The following is a 20,656-nucleotide window of genomic DNA, read 5'->3' on the forward strand; positions in this document are numbered from 1 at the left end:
CCAAAGATTTTAGTACTAAACACCTGCTAAAGGAAGACATCCCTGAAATTTTTATAAACTGTCAAATAGGAAATGACAATTTCTAAAACTATTCTAGACTAGTAGTTCTAGCTTTATTGCTTAAAGGTTAAAACACACACATACACACACACACACACACACACACACTCACATATGACTGTTCTCTTCAAATATGTGTACTTCAAATACCTACTGATTGAGAAAACAGCAATCCCTACAATAACTCTCGAGGCCCAAAGACTGGGAATCATTATCATAAATCAGTTCCAGTCTGGAGAACTTTCTATTTGTCATATGACTTATGGCCCCTAATCTCTGTAGAAATCTCTGTAGAGATGAGGGGCTATCTATTCAAACAAGTCTAGGTTTGCTTCCTAAATTTTCATAAAATGAAGGCAGACCAATCTATTAATGAATTTTAAAATGAAGGATCTTTTATTGGCAGTGGAAATTGTGTACTCTAAGCCCTTACCAGAGAATAAAACCTCCAATTATCTGAAGACCACCTTAAATTCAAAGCCCATTTATGAGAAAACAGAAAACAAATAAATGAACACAAAAAACTTTCACAGAACTACGAGACACCTGAAGGAAATATGCAATCTATCTGTTCCTTGTACTCTTTAATTGACTCAAACCATCAATAAGCTCAGCATTTGTACCTATGGTTCTCATCCCTGGATGTATACTAGGCACCTACGGAGTCGAAATCTTGCTCCCCCTCCCCAACCCTACAGATTCTAAGGGAATTCTGCACTGGTTCTAACAAACAGCCAAGGGTGACAGCCACTTACTTATACCTCTTATAGATTTGCTTTTCCTAAACTGTGCTTCGGTGTTAGGTCCACTGCTTCCACTTAGTAACATGAGAAGCAGCTATCTAAAATGCATTACTAAGTTTTGGAAGGTGTTGTCATGATAACACCCTTCACATAGTCAGTCTCATAGGAGAAATCTCTTTGAAATCTAACTGGCAAGGAAAACTTTGCTTCTTTTGAGCAAATGCACTTTGATCTTATATGCAAAAATAATGTAACTGATCACATTTCCCTTTTTTGCTTTGACTACCAGGAAATGAAAAGTTCAAGTTCAGTAAGCTTAGAAGATGTCATGGTATTAACTTTCACTGGGGTCTCATCTATTTTCTATGTTTCCTTTGCTCTGAATTTTAGAAAGCTATTTATTTTATTACATTGACTATAAAACACTAAGCTGCCTTTGGTCAGCTTACTATGCAGCTTCTTATTTTGAATAGTAGGGAAGATAATTTTAAACGTGGGGAATATAATAATTAGTTCACATTGATCTTCTTCCCATGTATCTGAACTATAAAAACTAAAAAAGGCAATTGGTATGACTAAAATATATGCATACAAGAAGAGCTTTGCTTTTAAGGAGGAGAGGAAGATGGATGGGAAGATGGATGGATGGATGGATGGATGGATGGATAGATGGATGGACGGTGGGAGGATAAGGGGTGGGGGTATGGATGAATCTGCCTCACAATATACAAACCACTCTTATAAGAAGAGCTAAAAATTTGCCCAGATAATTTTTGTTTATTCACTTACACCTATAACATTTGCAACTCTTAACCAAATCTAGAAAAATCTTCAGTATGCAAACAGACACACACAGGTTCAGCAGAATAAAAAATCTACAATTTAAAAATATAGCACCACTGAGTCAAGAGAAGCTTTGAAAGCCTATTGCCCTGACTCATATTATGGAAATAGGAACTCTTAATGCATTACCTAATAACCTGAAACTTCCCCATCTCACCTGCGAAAACCCAATATTCTTCTCCTTTCTTAACAAAACTATTCTTCTGTAATCTTTTCTAAAATTTTCATATTTCTTCACCTTCTATCTTTGACTATAGTCATATGTGGAAAAAGAAATTAAAGTTGTCCTTAAACACAGCTTTAAGCTCTTGAATATAGGGGTAACTGACTTTTATTTATTCATCACCCATCTGGGAAGAGTTGAATCCAAAAACATTAACATTGCATTGGCTTAAGTTTCAAAGCTGGTTAGAATCATTTTACTGAAATTCCCAATGGATGAATATGTGAATGAATATAGAAGAGACCAACATCTAATTTTCTAATAATTCCAACAGACATATTGGTTCCAAGAAAATCAGTAATATGAGAATTGGAACAAAGATGGATCTACTCCAATAAATTACCAGTGCACTAAAACATCTTCAAATCATCACCAATAATCATAATAATCACATAATATCAACTATTTCTGTAAGCAATAGCAACCAAATATAACACTACTAAAAAAGTCTTTATTCATAATAAACCAAAAAGCTACTAAAGTCTGTTGAACAACAGCGTGAAAGAAAAAAGTAACAACAGAAACATGAAAAATGGATGAACAGTTTTACTTCTGTAGAAATGCATTCAAATAAAATTAAACTGGAAATGTGGAAATTCACCATGATTACAATTATTATTTTTTAAAAAATTGAAAATATTTTAAGAGGTCTTTCATTCTAAATCATACTGCTGAACTCATGTTTAAATTCACACAGAAGCTTGCTTTACATGTTATCCACAAGTTAAATTACCAAACAGCCAACAACCTTACTGAAATAATCCTAGCAGACAAGAGACCATGTGATATATTAACAAATCCCATTCTATTCTCTCTTCCTGGGCACAAGGGGAGACTGTATTTCCCAGCTTCCTTCGCAGTTAGGCTGGGCCCATGTGACTATGCACTGGCCAATGAAGAAGACCTTATCATGCTCTCTCTTCACCTTCCACAGCAATCTTAAAAGCCATGTGGGCTGGGCACAGTGGATCACATCTGTAATCTCAGCACTTTGGGAGGCTGAGGCGGGTAGATCACCTGAGGTCAGGAGTTCGAGATCAGCCTGACCAAAATGGTGAAACCCCATCACTACTAAAAATACAAAAAAATTGCTGGGCGCAGTGGCTCACGCCTGTAATCCCAGCACTTTGGGAGGCCGAGGCGGGCGGATCACGAGGTCAGGAGATCGAGACCATCCTGGCTAACACGGTGAAACCCCGTCTCTACTAAAAATATAAAAAATTAGCTGGGTGTGGTGGCGGGCGCCTGTAGTCCCAGCTACTCAGAAGGCTGAGGCAGGAGAATGGTGTGAACCCGGGAGGCGGAGCTTGCAGTGAGCCGAGATCGTGCCACTGCACTCCAGCCTGGGCGACAGAGCTAGACTCCGTCTCAAAAAAAGAAAAAAATTTAGCCAGGTGTGGTGGCGGACACCTGTAATCTCAGCTACTCAGGAGGCTGAAGCAGGAGAATTCCTGGAACCTGGGAGGCAGACGTTGCAGTGAGCCAAGGTCGCACCACTGCACTCCAGCCTGGGCAACAAGAGTGAAACTCTGTCTCAAAAAAAAAAAAAAAAAAAAAAAAAAAAAAGCCATGTGTTCCAGATATTATAACTACAATGTAGAAGCAGCCTGGATATCTGAGTAACCATTTTTAGGAGAGCCTTTGAGAAAACTCAACGAACCCCCATCAAATTGTGTTTCATGAGAAACAAACCTTTGTTGTGTTATGCCTTGAGCTAGGAAGGCCTGCCACTCAAAAATAACCTACCTTATTCTGACTAATCATTCCTTATACCCCCTTACGTCTCAAACACACTTAGACTATAAACTCAAGTTTCATTTCCAATAGGTGGGAATTTTGTCAGTAAGCAGCACAGAATAGCTGAAGGCTAAAAATAAGTATTTCCTGAATACTTACTATGTACCTAATGCCAGGTCTCCAAAGTGAGGTGTGGGCATCCCAGGGCATGCCCAAGATGAGCCACTGGAGTACAAATATAAACATCAGAACTTCTATTTATATTTCTGTATTCATCACTTTTTAAAAATTCCCAGTCTTGTGTATGTTTTATAACACACACAATACATTAGGATGGTGTTACCTGACAAGTTAACTATAGATAACCAAACACAGGCAGATTTTAAGACCACTGATCTTGAAGCAACAAAGTATCACGCATAGTCCCTCTTCCAAAGATGCTTACTATTGTAGAAGTCTAATACTTAAATAGGAGACAATCAATGAGATACATAAGATAAATAAAAGTCATATGATTAATAAAAATCATATATAAATAAAAGGTCATGGTTGTGACTGAACGCACAATATGGACCATATGTGTTCGGACCACCGAGTGGCCTTTAGAGAAGAGGCTTCAAAATGGAGGTGGTTTCCCATATACCACAAAAGATGAGCAGGATTTGAATATGTGGAGTGAGTAAAATAGAATATAGACCAGAGTGTCTGTGAAAGAGGAGAAATGAAGCAAACAGTGGGATTTCAGAAACAGTAGGCCCAAGAAGCCAAGTGAAAAAAACGTACAACTGATCACTAGCTACAAATTTATCGAACTCAATTTCTCTATTTTCACAGCCAGAATTTTTAATTAGCACTGGTTTTAATTTTAAGAGTCCTATTAAAGATCAATGCAATATATATGTAAACATCAAAGAAAGTTAAAGTCTCTAAATATAGAAAAGGATAAAGATTTTCAAAATTTAAAATGCATCTATGCTACCTAAGCTATGCCTGTAAGACAAAGTATGACATTAACAATCAATCATAGATATAATATTCTTATAATAAAAGTTATGTTAAGTTACAGAAAGGATGCAAATGTTCAAAGTGTTATATATCATTTTCTACTTGTTTTAGGAACAATGCCCAACACCCATGCACATGTTTCCACACTTCCTCCTTCCGTATACCCACATTCCAGGTAATGAGTAACCAGATAGCCATGACTCACTCTATCATGTAATCTTAAATAGCTACATGTGTTCATTTTATAATTTATGCCTTTAACATCTTTATACTTCAGTAACACTTTTCTTTAATACATTTCCCTAACCTTAGATGAGATTCTGCCATTTTGAATGTCCCTTTTTTAATCCATAATGCTATTCACATGAGAAAAATATGCATAAGCTTCTGCTATTAATAACGGCCAAACCAGTTATAAATATAGATAGAAGCAGCAGCAACACTGCATGGCCAAATGTGAGGTAGGGTGTATGAGTGTGAAAATATGTCTTTTGAAGGCAAAGCAATGGCTTAAAAACTAGCAATTCCTAAAGAAACATCCAAGGGCCCTTAGCAACCCATCCTTCATGAAAATATAGAGGATAAAAGCAGAAATGAAACCCTCCGGTCTTAAGCCGATAACCTAAGACCTTCCGCAGGTAACCTATGATTATGCCTGCATGTGTTTTCCCAAGGTAGAGGTCCGTGGTGCAAAACCATCCAAATCATCTCTCCCTCCAGGGGCTAAAACAGCCTAAGTTTTGGCTGTTGATGTGGACTGATGGAAAAAGATTAGTAGAAAATGTATATACTCTAACTTATTCCTCTATTGTTAAATTTATGTGAAAGCAAGCTAAGTCATCTATAAGGCTTAGGAAGTTCCTACTGTAACTGAGGATACAAGGATATTCTTTTTGGATCTCAAGCTGATCACCTATGCATCCAATGAACACTAATACACTAAGGGGGTGGCTTCAAAGGGCTTCGTAAGAGTTAATAAAGGTTAAAATCAGTATTCTTCATATCAAATATTGCCCCTTCCTAAATTACATTGTGACTCATCACCAATAGCAACTAGAAATTCTGTTGTAAAACAAATGAATTAACATATGTTTACACATATCACTTCAACATTAAATCATTCACCACTCATTCATTTAAAAATTGCATTTATACACATATACATTTAGGCATATTTAACAAGTCTGAAAAATTTTTTACAGTTCATGACTGAAATGCAAGATGGCATTTTTTCCAGACACATAGCTCGTAATTTTAAGTAATTTCCTTATCCCAAACTCTCCTCCTATTATTTTGGAATAACCTTCATAATCCTTCAGTCTTCCCAATGATTCAAGCAGATTGGTATGGGAATATTTTATTAAAATTAAAAAATAGCTCTACACTCTCAACTCTAATACCGTTTCTTTCCTAACATTCAGGGTCATTATGCCATAACCAAAACTGGTCTTTTGTTTTATCTTCTATAAACTACAAAAGCCACCTACTTCAATAATTCCTTCTTCAGGTCGGGAGTGGTAGCTCATGCCTGTAATCCCAGCACTTTGGGAGGCCGAGGCAGGCAGATCATTTGATGTCAGGAGTTCGAGACAAGCCTGGTCAACATGGTGAAACCCCATCTCTACTAAAAATACAAAAATTAGCCAGGCATGGTGGCGCATGCCTGTAATCCCAGCTACTCAGGTGGCTGCGGCACAAGAATCACTTGAACCCAGGAGGTGGAGGCTGCAGCAAGCCAAGATCGCGCCACTGCACTCCAGCCTTGGTGAGAGTGTAAGATTCTGTCTTAAAAAAAAAAAAATTCTTCTTCAAGACTCAACACAAGTGGCACCTTCAGAATTTCCGAACCCACCAATTTTTCTGCACTTCCAACTTGTTCCTTGTAAGTATACTGTTAACATTAAAATGTGGCTTAAGTAGCCACCCCCAACCCACAACTAGAATGGACGAGCCTTAAAGACAAAACCATGTCTTCTACAGTTTCCAACAAACAGCAGCTCTCCCACCCCCCACCAATCTATTCATTCATTCACTCACTCCACCAATATTTATGGAGTGGCTGCTCTGCGCCAGGCATTGTTCTAATTACTATGGATACAGGGATGGTAAAATAAAGCGCAAGTGCTCATGGAGATGACATTCTAATGCAAAAGACAATAAAGTAACAAAAAATGAGCCCATGGTGAGATGTCAGGTAAGTACAAATGCTCTGAAGAAAAATAAAGTAGTCTAAGAGAATAACAGGTGATTGGGGAAGGACTTGGCTGTTTCAGGGATTGCTATTCCTGATTGCAGTAAGAGAACAAGTCAGCCCCTCTATGGTACAAGAGTGATGCTGAGAGTGGCATGTTCAAGAAGCAGCAAGGAGGACAGTGCGGCTGGGGAAGAGAGGGTGAGAAGTAACAAATGCATTCAGGGAGGTGGCCAGAGCCCAGATCAAGTGGAGCCATGCAGGCCACAAGGGAGTCGCTGCAGGTTTTGTGAGCAGCAAAGAAAAACAATCTGATGGAGATCTTTAAAAAAGATCACCCTAGGCAGCAGCCATAACATTCATGAAGATAAGAAAGTTGGCGGTTGAGGGGAGGGACGCGGAGGCAACAGGAGAGTTGAAGCAGGGACGCAGTGAGGAGGCCACCACCATAATCCAAGCAAAGGAGGGTAGTGGCCTGGGACACACACAAGTGGCTATGGAGGTGGTTAGGATGATCAGGCTGATGATGGACTGAGTGTGCAGTAGGAGAAAAGGAAAAAAACAGTTTTGCATCGAGTAACAAAAGGATGATGCTGCCACTGACCAAGGTGAGAAAGAGAAGAGGAAGTGGGGCAATCCTAAGTCTGGTTTGAAGCATGCTAACGTGTGAGATGCCCCTTATCCAAAGAGATGCTGCAGAGCTCAACATAGCTCTGCGGGTCAGAAGAGAAATTCAGCTGAAGATCTAAATCCGGGAGGCATAGTCAGCACATAGAGGGTATTTGAAGCCCACGTGGGCTCATCTAAATAATGCCTACAGAGGAGAAAAGCAAAGGTCCCAGAGCGGAGGCCCTGGACTTGCCACGGGAATGCGGAGGCTGGATATGGAGCAGCCGGCAAGGTGGGGGAAAGACAGGAAAATGTGGAGGCCAGAAAGCCAAATTTTAAAAGGGTTCCAGGAAGGAGCTGGTCATGTTGTCAAATGTTGCTGACAAAGGAAGAGGAGGATTCAAAATTGACCATCGGATTTGATAACATGGAGGTCACAAATGATCTTGAAAAGAAGTTTTAGTGGAGTGGGAGATGAAAGCCCAATTAGAGTGATTTACAAAAGAAAAAGAGATGAACTAGAGACAATAAGCATACCCAACTTTTCAGTTTGGTAATAAAGGAAACAAATGGCATGGTAGCTAGGAGACGTGGAATCAAGAGAAACATTGCAGCGTGTTATGTTGGTGGGAATGGAAGAAGAAAGAAAAAAGATAAGGCAGTAGAGAGGGGAAATGACTTGGAGGGGTTGGATGGGATCCTGGGCACACAACACTCAAATGTTTATTGAGTTGAACTGCTGCTACCCTTAGACATGTCTTGGAAAAAGGTGGCCTACTAATTCAGGTTTCTAAAATTGTATACAGAAACTCCAACAATAACCTGGCTTCAGGAAGCCAGCATTCGAGTATTTCAGGACAAGCTTTCTATGGCTTCTTAAGAATAATGTATAATACACATGTCCACATCTGTGGTATAAAAACGAATGTATCTGGTCTTTGTCTCAGGTTCCTGACACAGGGCTCCTAAAGCCTTTAGAATTCCTGGGTGATAGGAGTATCTTGTATTATTCATAACAAGTCCGTTTCGCCCATACCTGAGGTTATGGTATGGGGGGACTCAGGTGGGGCCCCTCAGTAGCATCAGGATAGGGATGTTTACCAGAAAGACCAAGCCTATGATTAGAGGGCGGGGGATCTTTCAACCCCACCTCCCCACCTCCAGGGAGGGGAGGGGAGCTGGAGATTGGGTTATAAAAATTTGAACACAATTCAATTCTGTTTTTTTGGGGGGATGGAGGCATCTAGGTTGGTGAACAGACTGACATGCTGGGAAGGTGGTATTCCCAAAGTGCACAGAGGTTCTGCATACACACCCCCACCGTGCCCTCTGCAGCTCTTCCATTGGACTGTTCCTGTGTTGTATCCTTTATAATAAACCAGTAAATGTTAAAAAACGTATCGTCCTGAGTTCTGTGAGTTGTTCTAGCAAATTCTTGAACCTGAGGATCATGGAAACCCCCAAATGTGTGGGGTTGGCTGAGCAGAAGTGTGAGTAGTCAGGGTACCCCATTCGTGGCTGGTGTCTGAAGTGGGGCACTCTTGTAGGACTAAGTCTTTGACCTGTGTGGTCTGTGCTAACTGTGTAGTTAGTGTCAGAACTGAGTTTGTCAGAGGTGTTCGAACCAGAGCAACTCCATCTTGAAAAGGGGCGCGATAAAATAAGGCTGAGATCTACTGGGCTGCACTCCTAGAAGGTTAGGCATTCTTAGTCACAGGGTGAGACAGAAGGTCAGCCCAAGATACAGGTTATAAAGACCTTGCTGATAAAACAGCTTTCGGTAAAGAAGCTGGCTAAAACACGCCAAAACCAAGATGGCGAGGAAACTGCCCTCTGGTCACCCTCATTGCTCATAATACACTAATTATAATGCTTTAGCATGCGAGAATACACTATCAGCAGCGCCAGGACAGTTTACAAATGCCATGGCAATGTTGGGAAGTTACTCTATGTGGTCTAAAAAAATACCTGGAGAAACCCTCAGTTCCAGGAATTGCCCATCCCTTTCTCGGAAAACGCATGAATAATCCACACCTTGTTTAGCATATAATCAAGAAATAACCATAAAAATGGGCAACCAGCAGCCCTCAGGGCTGCTCTGTTCATGGGATGAAATGGCCATTCTTTATTCCTTTACTTTCTTAATAAACTTGCTTTCACTTTACTCTGTGGATTCACCTGGAATTATTTCTTGCACAAGATCCAAGAACCCTCTCTTGGGGGACTCCTTTCCAGTAAACAAATTGAACTGTTGGACACCCAGTTAGTGTCAGATAACTGGTTGGTGTTGGGGGAAGAAAGTCACACACCTGGTATCAGAAATGATGCTAGAAACATACAATTATCTGCTGTCAATTACCTGGAGCCATGCTCTTCTAGGTACCCACTGCTGCTTCGCAAGACTATCTCCAGGCTATTGCAATTCCAGGGGTTGCCTGGGACTCCGAACCTCTCCATCCCAGCCAGGAATTGTGACTGGGCTCTGACCCTCCTTTCTCCCTCTGATACCCCTTTCTCCCTCGCTCTTCACCTTTTCTGGTCAGCCACTGCATCCTACGGATTTGCCTCTAAAGTGTCCCTCCCATCCTCAGATGAGCCTTCTGTCCTTGTCCCTTACTGCAAAAGCCTACTAGGTCCCTAAACCTAAACCTCTCGTTGAGTTTCTCTTTTTCTGTACACCCACAGCAGTTCAAATCCCAAGGCTCATATTCTCTCTCCTCCTACCTGCTTAAAAATCCTTAGCACAAAAGTTCTTTGTGACCTGGGTCTGCTCTTCCTCTTCCACCTCATCTGCCCATCCTCAGTTTGCACCCAGGTTCCAACCTTTGGAAACTACACGAACTTAGATCACTGACGTGTCACGCTGTTCTAGCTCGGTCTGTCTCCCCTTCAGACCTTTGCATCTGCTGTTGCCTCTGGCTAGAACATTCTTCTCTCAACACATCACATGTCTCTCCCTCTTACCCCTAGAGGATGATACTGAAATATAACATCTCAATAAAGCACTCCCTGGTTACCCTATTTGAAACAGTAAAACACCCGTGACTCCCCCACAGCCCTGATGCCCCTTCCCCGCATTAAGTTTCTCCACAGCACTTGTCACCATTTAAAATGCCATTTGTTTTATTAACGTCTCTTGTGTAATGTCTCTCTCTGTGCTAGAATGTAAGCACAAAAAGGCCAAGATTTTTGTCCATTGTGTCCCCAGTATGTGCACTAGTACATGGCTCACGGTGGGCACTCAAATAATGTATGATGAATGACTGAGTCAACACTGTTCCCTCTGACTAGAAAATTCTCTCCTGAGCCTAGAGTCCTATTCTTTATCCATGTGGCAAACTCATCACCCAGGGGTCCTCCATCCCATCTCCTAGCTCCTCAGGCAGGGCTGTACCCCATTTCCCAGGGGACCACACCACTTACTGCTCATGCTCAGACTCTTCTGTTAATTCCAAGAGCACTATTAATAATTATGCTGCTACAACAGGAATCACCAGGGCTGTCCAGGGTAAACCAGGACATGCCCCACCTTTTTTTATGGCCGCTTTCTCCCTTCGGTATTTATTTATCAGTCTGTCTCCCACACCAGCCTGTGAATCCTTAAGGGCAAATTCATCTTTGTATTCCCAGCACCTCAACATGTTATGGATGCTTAATCATGTTTATCAGATGAATGAACAATCACTTGCACTTGGGGATCTGGGATCCCTGGGACAGGCTGGAACTGGAACCTGGGGCTGGTATGCCTGGGCCTGTTCCCCTCTACGTGAGTTTCTGCCCCTGTGGTGGCCCCATCCCCACCCTCAGTTCCGCAGTCTCACGACTAGGGCCTCATATTCGCTCTGCTGAACTCTTTCATTATCCCTGGCTTTGCTAACTTCCCTGGGCTGGCTGGATGGGGACCAGCTTTTGTCAGCCCCTGTTCAGACAAACCCCCACAGGGCTCCTTTGGCCCTACTTACCCTGCCACACCAGTCCCAGCAACAGATTGTGGCAAAGATTCCAATTTCAACAACAAAGGGTGGGGTCAGCACCCCTCCCACCTCCCTAGACAAGGCTTCCCAGGTGGGTTCCAACTATAGCTCTCTCTGTCAGGGATGAAGTAATTACACTAATCCTTCTCAGGGCCAAGGCCTCAGTGCTGCTTCTCCAGATGAAATGGATCTTTTCCAGGATGTTGCAGAACTTCTCAGAGTCTGTCAAAGGCCAGCCACATCTTGGCAGGAAGCAGCTGTTTTGCTGAGAACCAAACTTTTCCCTTTAAGATTGTATCATTGAAATTATCATGTATGCCAGTGTGAACATAGGCGTGGCTTCACAAATAGCATTTTTACAATAAATCCTTTCGAGTCTGAGATGTGCATTTGGTGAGAAGGGATATAAACTCTAATTGGGGGTCTAGAAATTAGGATTCTGAAACTGCACAGATGTACCAGAAACACTTTTCAATTAATAAATGTATTCTTACATCATAACAATTTTCATGATAAAAACATTAGGCTGACATCAAACCAACCTTCCTACTTGAGTTTTAAAAGCTTCATGATCTGGAAGAAAAATTAGCTGAGGTCTCTTTCTGCTAAGAGTATATATCCTGAAAGAAACTGGGTGGTGGTGGTTGTTGTTGTTGTTGTTGTTTTTGAGATAGGGTTTTGCTCTTGTTGCCCAGACTGGAGTGCAATGGCATGATCTCTGATCACTGCAACCTCCGCCTCCTGGGTTCAAGCAATTCTCCTGCCTCAGCCCCCCGAGTAGCTGGGACTACAGGCATGCACCACTACGCCAGGCTAATTTTGTATTTTTATTAGAGACAGGGTTTCTCCATGTTGGTCAGGCTAGTCTCAAACTCCCGACCTCAGGTGATCCACCCACCTCGTCTTCCCAAAGTGCTGCGATTACAGGCGTGAGCCAACAACGCGCCCCGCTGAAAGAAGCTGTTTTGAAAATAGCCCCAAAAAGCAACATACTGGGAAGAAAACTTTGAGAGTCAAAGGCAGCAAGTTCAATTCATGCAGCATTTATAGAAGCTGATTAGGTGTGAGGCCCAGAGATGTTTCCCACTGCAGACCCAGCCTCAGGAAGCTTCAAGTCAACAGCAGAGCTTGACCACCACATGGACATTGCACTGCTGATATGAAACTCGCCTAAGTCCAGAAGTTTTCTAATCCTTGTTGTCCAGAATCAAACAAATATCCCCCAAGACTGACAGCAAACACAGTGCCTGCCTTCTGCTTATTTTGACCCAAGACAGTAATGCATAAAAGGAAAAGGGTAATTTTAGCTATTTTCAAGATGGTGTCATTACACACGAGATGTTTATTTAAGGCATCTAAAAACTGGAGAGCAAACAAAGCTCTAATCCCCTTCTGTACAAGCTACCTGCGTAGATCTGAGGTCTGGACAGAAGCAAAGCCTTGCAGACCACAATCTGTCATCTACTGACTTAAGCTGCCTTAGATATGGCTCAAAGGGGGTTTTATAAGAATATCCTTTAAGATTCAATTTTTTTTTTTTTTCACGAAAGCTTCCCTTCCTCTGCTCTTCCCTTTTTCCCTTCTAACCAATGGTGTGTACAATCTTGACTTCTAAATACTTAAGCTGGAGTTTAGCCTCTCTCATGAAGACAGGAATTTCATCTGTTTTGTTCACTGCTGTATCCCAGTGCCTGAAAGACTGCCTGGTACATGGGAAGCTCTCAATAAATATTTGCTCAGTAAATGAGTATCTCTTCTATAGCAATAAATAAAAAGAATGCTAGATGGGAAAGCATAAAACTCTTTTCTGCAACTTATTTTTAGAGACCTACTGGATCAATTTAAAGGCTCAACTATTCCAAAAGTAAAATCAAAGAAATAACACAACAGCCTCAGCAATATCACATCAACACACACACACACACACACACACACACACACACACCCTTCAGAAAGCACTTTCACATCCAGTTGCACAAGCAACCTCTACAGGAGAATTCAGAATCTAGTTGCAATAAGAGCTCTCAAAATAAACACAGCTTTAATTCACAGAATTTCAACTCTGTTGCAGAAAAAAAAAAAAAATTGACTACATAAAAGAAATATTGTGTGAGTCTTCTGCCCTGGAATCTTAACCTAACCTCTGTATACTCAACCACAGCACTGGTACATTTTGAGATATGGTCAGAAATGTTCTTTATAACATAATTTTGGTTCACCCTGAATGCAGTAAAATGGTAACAAGATCAACAAAGACTCAAAACACACAAGCATTATAGCAACATCATTCATGGGCAACGGTATGTGATCCTGAAAAATCAGTCTGGCCCAAAAGTAGGGGTCAAAGAGTCCACAGACAGAGGGCTCACTTCTGGACAACTGACATTAGCACCATACCAGGTGCTCCCACTAATTGCTTACCCATTTTTAAGTGAGGGTAACCAGAAATTATTCAAAGCTGTAAGCCACTTTTCTAAGTTTTAACACTTGTTACTGAGTTTTTCATTTACTTTTTCTTTTTTTTTTTTTTTGAGACAGAGTCTCACTCTGTCGCCCAGGCTGGAGTGCAGTGGCGTGATCTCGGCTCACCGCAAGCTCCGCCTCCCGGGTTCACGCCATTCTCCTGCCTCAGCCTCTCCGAGTAGCTGGGACTACAGGCGCCCGCCACCAAGCCCGGCTAATTTTTTGTATTTTTAGTAGAGGCGGGGTTTCACCGTGTTAGCCAGGATGGTCTCGATCTCCTGACCTCGTGATCCGCCCGCCTCGGCCTCCCAAAGTGCTGGGTTTACAGACTTGAGCCACCGCACCCGGCCGAGTTTTTCATTTACTAACATGGAAAGACTGCTTCACATTGTGACTGCAACACCTAAGGTAATACGGCCACCACATTATATCCTAACTTAAGAAGGACGCATCTCAGCTCACTCCTGGGCTATGACCACCAGAGGGCTAGTTGCCAGGTACCACAATACACTCCTCTTCTGGTGGCAAGTTCCTTCCAATAGACATATAGACAACATGAACAAATCAAAGCTGAACAAATACTTAAGAGTTGAAGAGCACCATAAAAACATTTTTGCTTCTTTTTTTAAAAAAAGAAAAAAATTCTCATTATACTGCACGGAATTTTGAATAAACTCCACAAGTATCCTATCAAATACATTTTGATTTAATTGAACTCTCAGCCACAACACAGGTAAAATGTAATGAAAAATCACTTAAAACCTCTTTTGTTTTATAGTTGTTGAGCTCTTAAGAGAAAAGCACTGGAGACAGCCACAGAGATGTGCAGGATAAAGTTTCTAACCTACAGAAGCTTCTGTCTCATTCAAGAGGGTGACACCAAAACCTACTCAACCATAGCAAGAAGAGGTGTGTTTAAGACCACATGAATGGTCTCATAACTCAGGGCCAGTGCAAGTCCCTTGTGGATTATGCTAGGGCTGACCAAGCCTTTCAGACAGACCATAGGAGACTGACAGGATTTTAACAGTGGAGATAAGGTACAGGGTATGAGACATAGAAAGGAAAAGACATGAATGGCTCTGACTCGAGGAGATTCCACAAAGGAGAGTAGTGGGGTTTGGAGGAGAGCAGGGAGGAGAGCTAAAGCTGGACTGTAAAGGGCCTTGAACACTACACTAAAGGAACTAGGAGTAATAGGGAGCCCATGAAGGTTTCAAGGAAGGTGAGTAACATGATCTGATTTTAGAAGATCCACCTGTTGGTGATAAACTGCATCAACTGCTGCAAGGTTAAAAGGCAATCACCCAACAAAAAAGGCCAGTGGATTTGGTAACTAAAATATCTGAAGGTGCACTGTCACAGTGCTATTCCAACTAAGTGGAAGGAGATTAAGTATCGACTGAGTATCACTTAACCAAGATGTTTGGGACTAGAAGTGTTGTAGATTTCAAATTTTTTCAGATTTGGGAATATTTGCAGATACAAAATTATCTTGGGTATAGGACCCAAGTCTAAACATGAAATTCATTTATATTTAATATACACCTTATATACATAGCCTGAAGGAAATTTTATCTTTCTCTTAGGGACACAGAATCAATTCTATGTTGCATGCCTGCATTTGGAGGTCAGGAGTGGTGTTTTCCACTTGTGGTGTCATGCTGTGATCAAAAAGTTTCTGATTTTGGATCATTTAAGATTTTGGATTTTCAGATTAGGGATGCTCAACCTGTAGTTTGATTATTTCCCTCATCTCTCCCTTCTCAGCCTTTCCTTATCAATGCTGTTTGGGAATCTGAGGCAGTTCTCAATGAATCCAGTTACTGAGTTTTCTGAAATGTACTCAGTCCTCCCTGGAATACATTTTTTACCTTCCTTATTTTCAAAGAAGTTAAAAATCATACTGGAAAGACATCATTTACCTAACTAGAAAAGCAAATGGTGGTACAGGCTCTGCCACGCAGCACACCCACATTTCCTTGGGGATGCCACCCAATGATAACCTGCTCAAAGATGTGGCTTAACACATAACGGGGACAGTTCAGAGAAGGAAAGGAGCCGCAGAGGAGGAGTCCAGCTGAGGAGTTACATGTTTGGGAGACTAACAGACCCACAAATGATAACAGAAAGCTATTTTTAAAAGGAAAATAGGTAAGAAACCAATCTATACATTTCCATGATCTGAAAGTCATATACTTACACAAAATGGAATTATTTTTTAATTATCTAAAATTTAAAGAAAGATAAATTGTAGACACCTTCAAAACATATGAATTACAAAAGTATCTGGGTGTTTTGCAGACTAACAGTGAACACAGCTCAAATTAAATTCCAAATGTAAGCCAGGTGCAGTGACATGTGCCTATAGTTCATGCTCCAGAAGATACATTTTTATCCCGGCACCTGGAAGACTCCTGTAGGAGGCAGCATGGCACTGCTACTCTAGTTCACACCCCTCACCCCCAAGGAAAAGAACCACCACCAGCACTAAAATAAAATACATTCTCAATGTGCTTAGGATAAAGAAAAAGACATTTTACCATGGCCTACAAAGCACTACGTGGTGAGCAAAGTATAGTTTTACTACTCAGGAGGTAGGAAGATCTCTTGAGCCCAGAAGTTGAAACCAGCCTGGACAACATAGCAAGACTTCATCACTTAAAAAAAAAAAAAAAAAAAGAAAAAGAAAAGAAAAGAAGGCTGGGCGCAGTGGCTCACACCTGTAATCCCAACACTTTGGAAGGCTGAGGAGGGTGGATCACGAGGTCAGGAGTTTGAGACCAGCCTGGCCAATATGGTGAAAACCTGTCTCTACTAAAAATACAAAAATCAGCCAGACGTAGTGACAGGCACCTGTAGTCCCAGCTACTTGGGAGGCTGAGGCAGGAGAATTGCTTGAACCTGGGAGGTGGAGGTTGCAGTGAGCCAAGATCACGCCACTGCACTCCAGCCCGGGTGACAGAGCGAGACTCCGACTCAAAAAAAAAAAAAAAAAAATTACAAGTAAATTTCAAATGTAATATTGGGTAAGTTAATTGGCAAAGTTTTCAAAGTATGTAGTCTGAGTAGCTGCTTAAGTTGTTTTCTATTCAAACTGGAACTAAATTCATGAAATATTTACAATTAGAATGCATCAAAAGCTAAGGTCATCTTACCCCCTTACATCACAAACATCCTGTTTGAGAATGCCAGGCTGTTTTAGTAGGGAACCAAGTTAGCATTGATCTTGTTTCAAAATACCGTCAAAGATGAACATTCGCAAAGAAAAATGCAGGAAAATACACCAAAGGAAGTGGAAAATGACCCACCATGCAGAAAGTGGTGAGACAGAGCATGTGAGAATGTTGGAAATGTGTCCCACGTACCTTATTATTACAACAATTGCTATAATTCTCATTAATAGAAACAGCTCTCCTTTCCCACAGAGTTATGGCAGATTCCATGCTAAGCACTTTATACGTATTAGATCATTATCTAAATATCAACTACATATTTGGCCCTCACAAAAATCCCAGGAGTTAATTAATAATTCTTTTCCCACTGAATAAGCTAATTACTTAATTTCTTTGAGTTGAAGTTTTTCAAGTAATTTGCTCAAGATTATATAGCTTGTAAATGGAAGACCTGGGACTTGAACCCAAGTCCTGTTCGCTATGTTTTTACTGAACCCTTATTAAATTCTTAGACAAATCATCCCTTAAACAAACATTAAATAGTAAATGTGGCAAAAGCAACAGATCTAGCCTCAGTAGGGAGCAAGTGAGGAAGGTTCCTCCCTGAAGAGGTCTTCTGCAATTTGAGGTCTGAAGGAAGAACACGAGTTGCTTTGGAGAAGGAGGGAAAAGCATTCCAGGCAGAAGGCACAGAATCCTATGCAAGGATGCTCTCATGGGAGGGAACGTGGTGAGGGTGGAGTGAGGACTGACAGAACAAGCAAGATGGGAGGGAATGAGAGGGATCTGGCAACTTCAGATGCATTAGTAAAACTATACTTTGCTCACCACGTAGTGCTTTGTAGGCCATGGTAAAATGTCTTTTTCTTTATCCTAAGCACATTGAGAATGTATTTTATTTTAGTGCTGGTGGTGGTTCTTTTCCTTGGGGGTGAGGGGTGTGAACTAGAGTAGCAGTGCCATGCTGCCTCCTACAGGAGTCTTCCAGGCGCCGGGATAAAAATGTATCTTCTGGAGCATGAACTACTATGATCTAGAATAGACTTCCAAACATTCTCTATCTACCCAAACATTATATATCTAAACATTCCCAGAGTGGAGATTAAAGCTGAAAATGCAAAAAGAGCATGTGGACAATTGCTGGAGGTAAACTGAGGCACAGTCAAGATTATCCTGGAGGGTTTGTGGTGCAGGAACACAGGCAAACCAAGGGTAGTGGGGTGGAAGTGCACAGGAAGAGGCCCTGTCATGAAAATGGCAAGCCCATTTCCAGTTAAGAGGGGCAACCGATGTTACCCCGGCTCCACTCCCACCAGCTGTGTGGCTTTGGATAAGTTACTTGATCTTTCTGTGACAATTTCCCCATTTGTAATAGTGTCTACCTCACAAGATTATTTTGAGAATGAAATGAGTTATAAAACATATAAAGTATTTAGAGCAGTATAGTAAGTACTGAATAAAATATTAGCCATAAATATTTTATTATTACTATTATTATTGTTAAAGATCACAAATTGCAGTAAGTAGTTAAGAAAGGAAAGAAAAACATCTTAAATATAGATCTAAAGCAACACGTTCTCAGACTTACATGCGCCTAAGAATCACCCAGAAAGCTTGTGAAAAATGTAGATTCCTACCTTACGAGAAGTAAGACCTAGGAATCCAGATTTTTTTCACAAGCCCCTGGGGGAATTCTGATACAATTGGTCCAAGCACCATACTTTGAGAAGTGGGGCTTTGAGGACTAGAATTTAAAATATTTAGGTATTAAATAAAGTATTTCATCACAGAGGTTTAACTATCAGGATAACTTTATAGAACAAATTTCAGATATTATTTGTCTTAAGGCAAAATGAAACAAGATCACTTGCAATATCTACTTCTAGAAGAAAACTAAATGATCAGAATTTGCTTGACAAAATATACCAGCAGATTTATTCATTAATAACCATTTTCATACATTTAAATAATAAATAATCTTTAGTTCCAAACAGCCCAAATATATCACTGCATGCTGCATTATCAAGAGAAACTAAACTAAGCATCTGGACAGTGGTATATATATATTCCTTAATTATTAGATTTTATGTTCTATCAAAATTAATAAAGCCAATCTTTAATCATACAGAGAAAATCCTTTCTGCTAGGACATAATGAAGACTTTCTGCAGGTTCTTTCACTTCATTTCAAGGCTTCTCAACCTTGGCACTATGGACATGGTTAACAGACAATGCTTTACAGTGAAGGGATGCATATGCTTTGAAGGATGCTTAGCAGCATCCCTGACCCACTAGCAGCAAGCACCCTCCTACCCCCAGTTTCACAATCGAAAATGTCTCCAGACATTGTCAACTGTCCCCTGGGGTTTTAAACTGCCCCATTTTGAGTACTACTGCTTTCGGTAAAAAGACTGAAAATGTCTCAACTCTAGAAGCGACCCAAGTTGCCAGCTTAACCATTTTCAAATGCCCCGCTACCAATATGCCAATGACCAATAAATCTTTTCCACAACCAAGACATTTACTGAACATTTCCTCATCAACATCTACATGCACACGTATTTATGTGCATTTCATGACAATTTGGGGTTGTTTTCAGCATATCATCTGTTTTGAGAGAAAGAGGATGATGCTACTGCGAAAAAGTAATAGCAATGGTGGTAATAACGAACAACATAGCTTTGTAGAATGCTTGACACCTTCCAAGGCATTTCTGCATACATTGTTCCCAGCCCACATTCAGCAGCAGTTCACAAATATTCTAAATCTGCATTCAACAGTTTATTGCATAAAAGATGTTATGCTGCATCAACCAACTCCCGTCTGCAAGACACTGTGGGCCACTTGTAGCAACCGACAATCATAAGTACATGAATTCTGGTAAAAATGCTTGCATGCCCACAGGAGAGGAGGCAGGAAATGTTTCTGCCTAAGCAACAAGCGGAGAAGTCTGAGGCTGTCAACTCATTACGTGACTTGGCCCAACTTAGCATATTTCTCTTTCCTTTTCTTTAAACTCAGTAGTGGACATGAGAATGTAAATAGTGAACATATTTGTCTTGAATCAGTAAATGTAACATAAGAATAAATAAAAAAGTTTTTTGAGAAATAAAAAGTTTAAGGTATTGTTTGTGATAATTTCTGGGTATTCTCTCTCCAACTTTCTTTTTCAGATATTTTTATTTGGAGGAATAAAAGTTCTAGGGTTGAATAACCCGGTTCTATCACTGATCTACCAAATCTAGGAAAACTTTTCCAGTGTTATGTTTCAGTCATTCAGACTAGAAAACAAAATTCTAGTGGTATAAAGTGGACAAATCATTTCGGCATCTCTTAAGCACGTCAACAAAGAACTCTGAAGGAGCAGACAAACAGAATCTACAGGTACTGTGAAGGAATTATTTACACTAACAAGTGACCTTCTTCAGAAAAATCAAACAAGTGACTTTCCAGAGTACGTGAAATCACTGGCCTATCCCACGCATCTGGTGAACAATGTCTGCAAAAATTACAAACTGAAGGTATTGTTTAGTCCTTTTACCCAAACACCATCATACAACCCAACACTCGGGATTTTTCTTGGCCCAACAAGACTATGAAAAAGCTGCTTGGGCTCTTTATAATAATAAACAA

The 20,656-nt window shown here is 40.8% G+C and overlaps 1 protein-coding gene across 5 annotated transcripts in view; it reads right to left on the reverse strand.

Moving 5' to 3' along the window:
- Positions 1 to 20,656, reverse strand: part of MYO1B (myosin IB) — a 175,636-nt gene that overhangs the window by 103,712 nt on the left and 51,268 nt on the right. The gene's annotated exons all lie outside the window — the stretch shown is intronic.

This window comes from Hylobates moloch, unplaced genomic scaffold, assembly GCF_009828535.3.
Source record: "Hylobates moloch isolate HMO894 unplaced genomic scaffold, HMol_V3 SCAFFOLD_1, whole genome shotgun sequence".
Lineage (NCBI taxonomy): Eukaryota > Metazoa > Chordata > Mammalia > Primates > Hylobatidae > Hylobates > Hylobates moloch.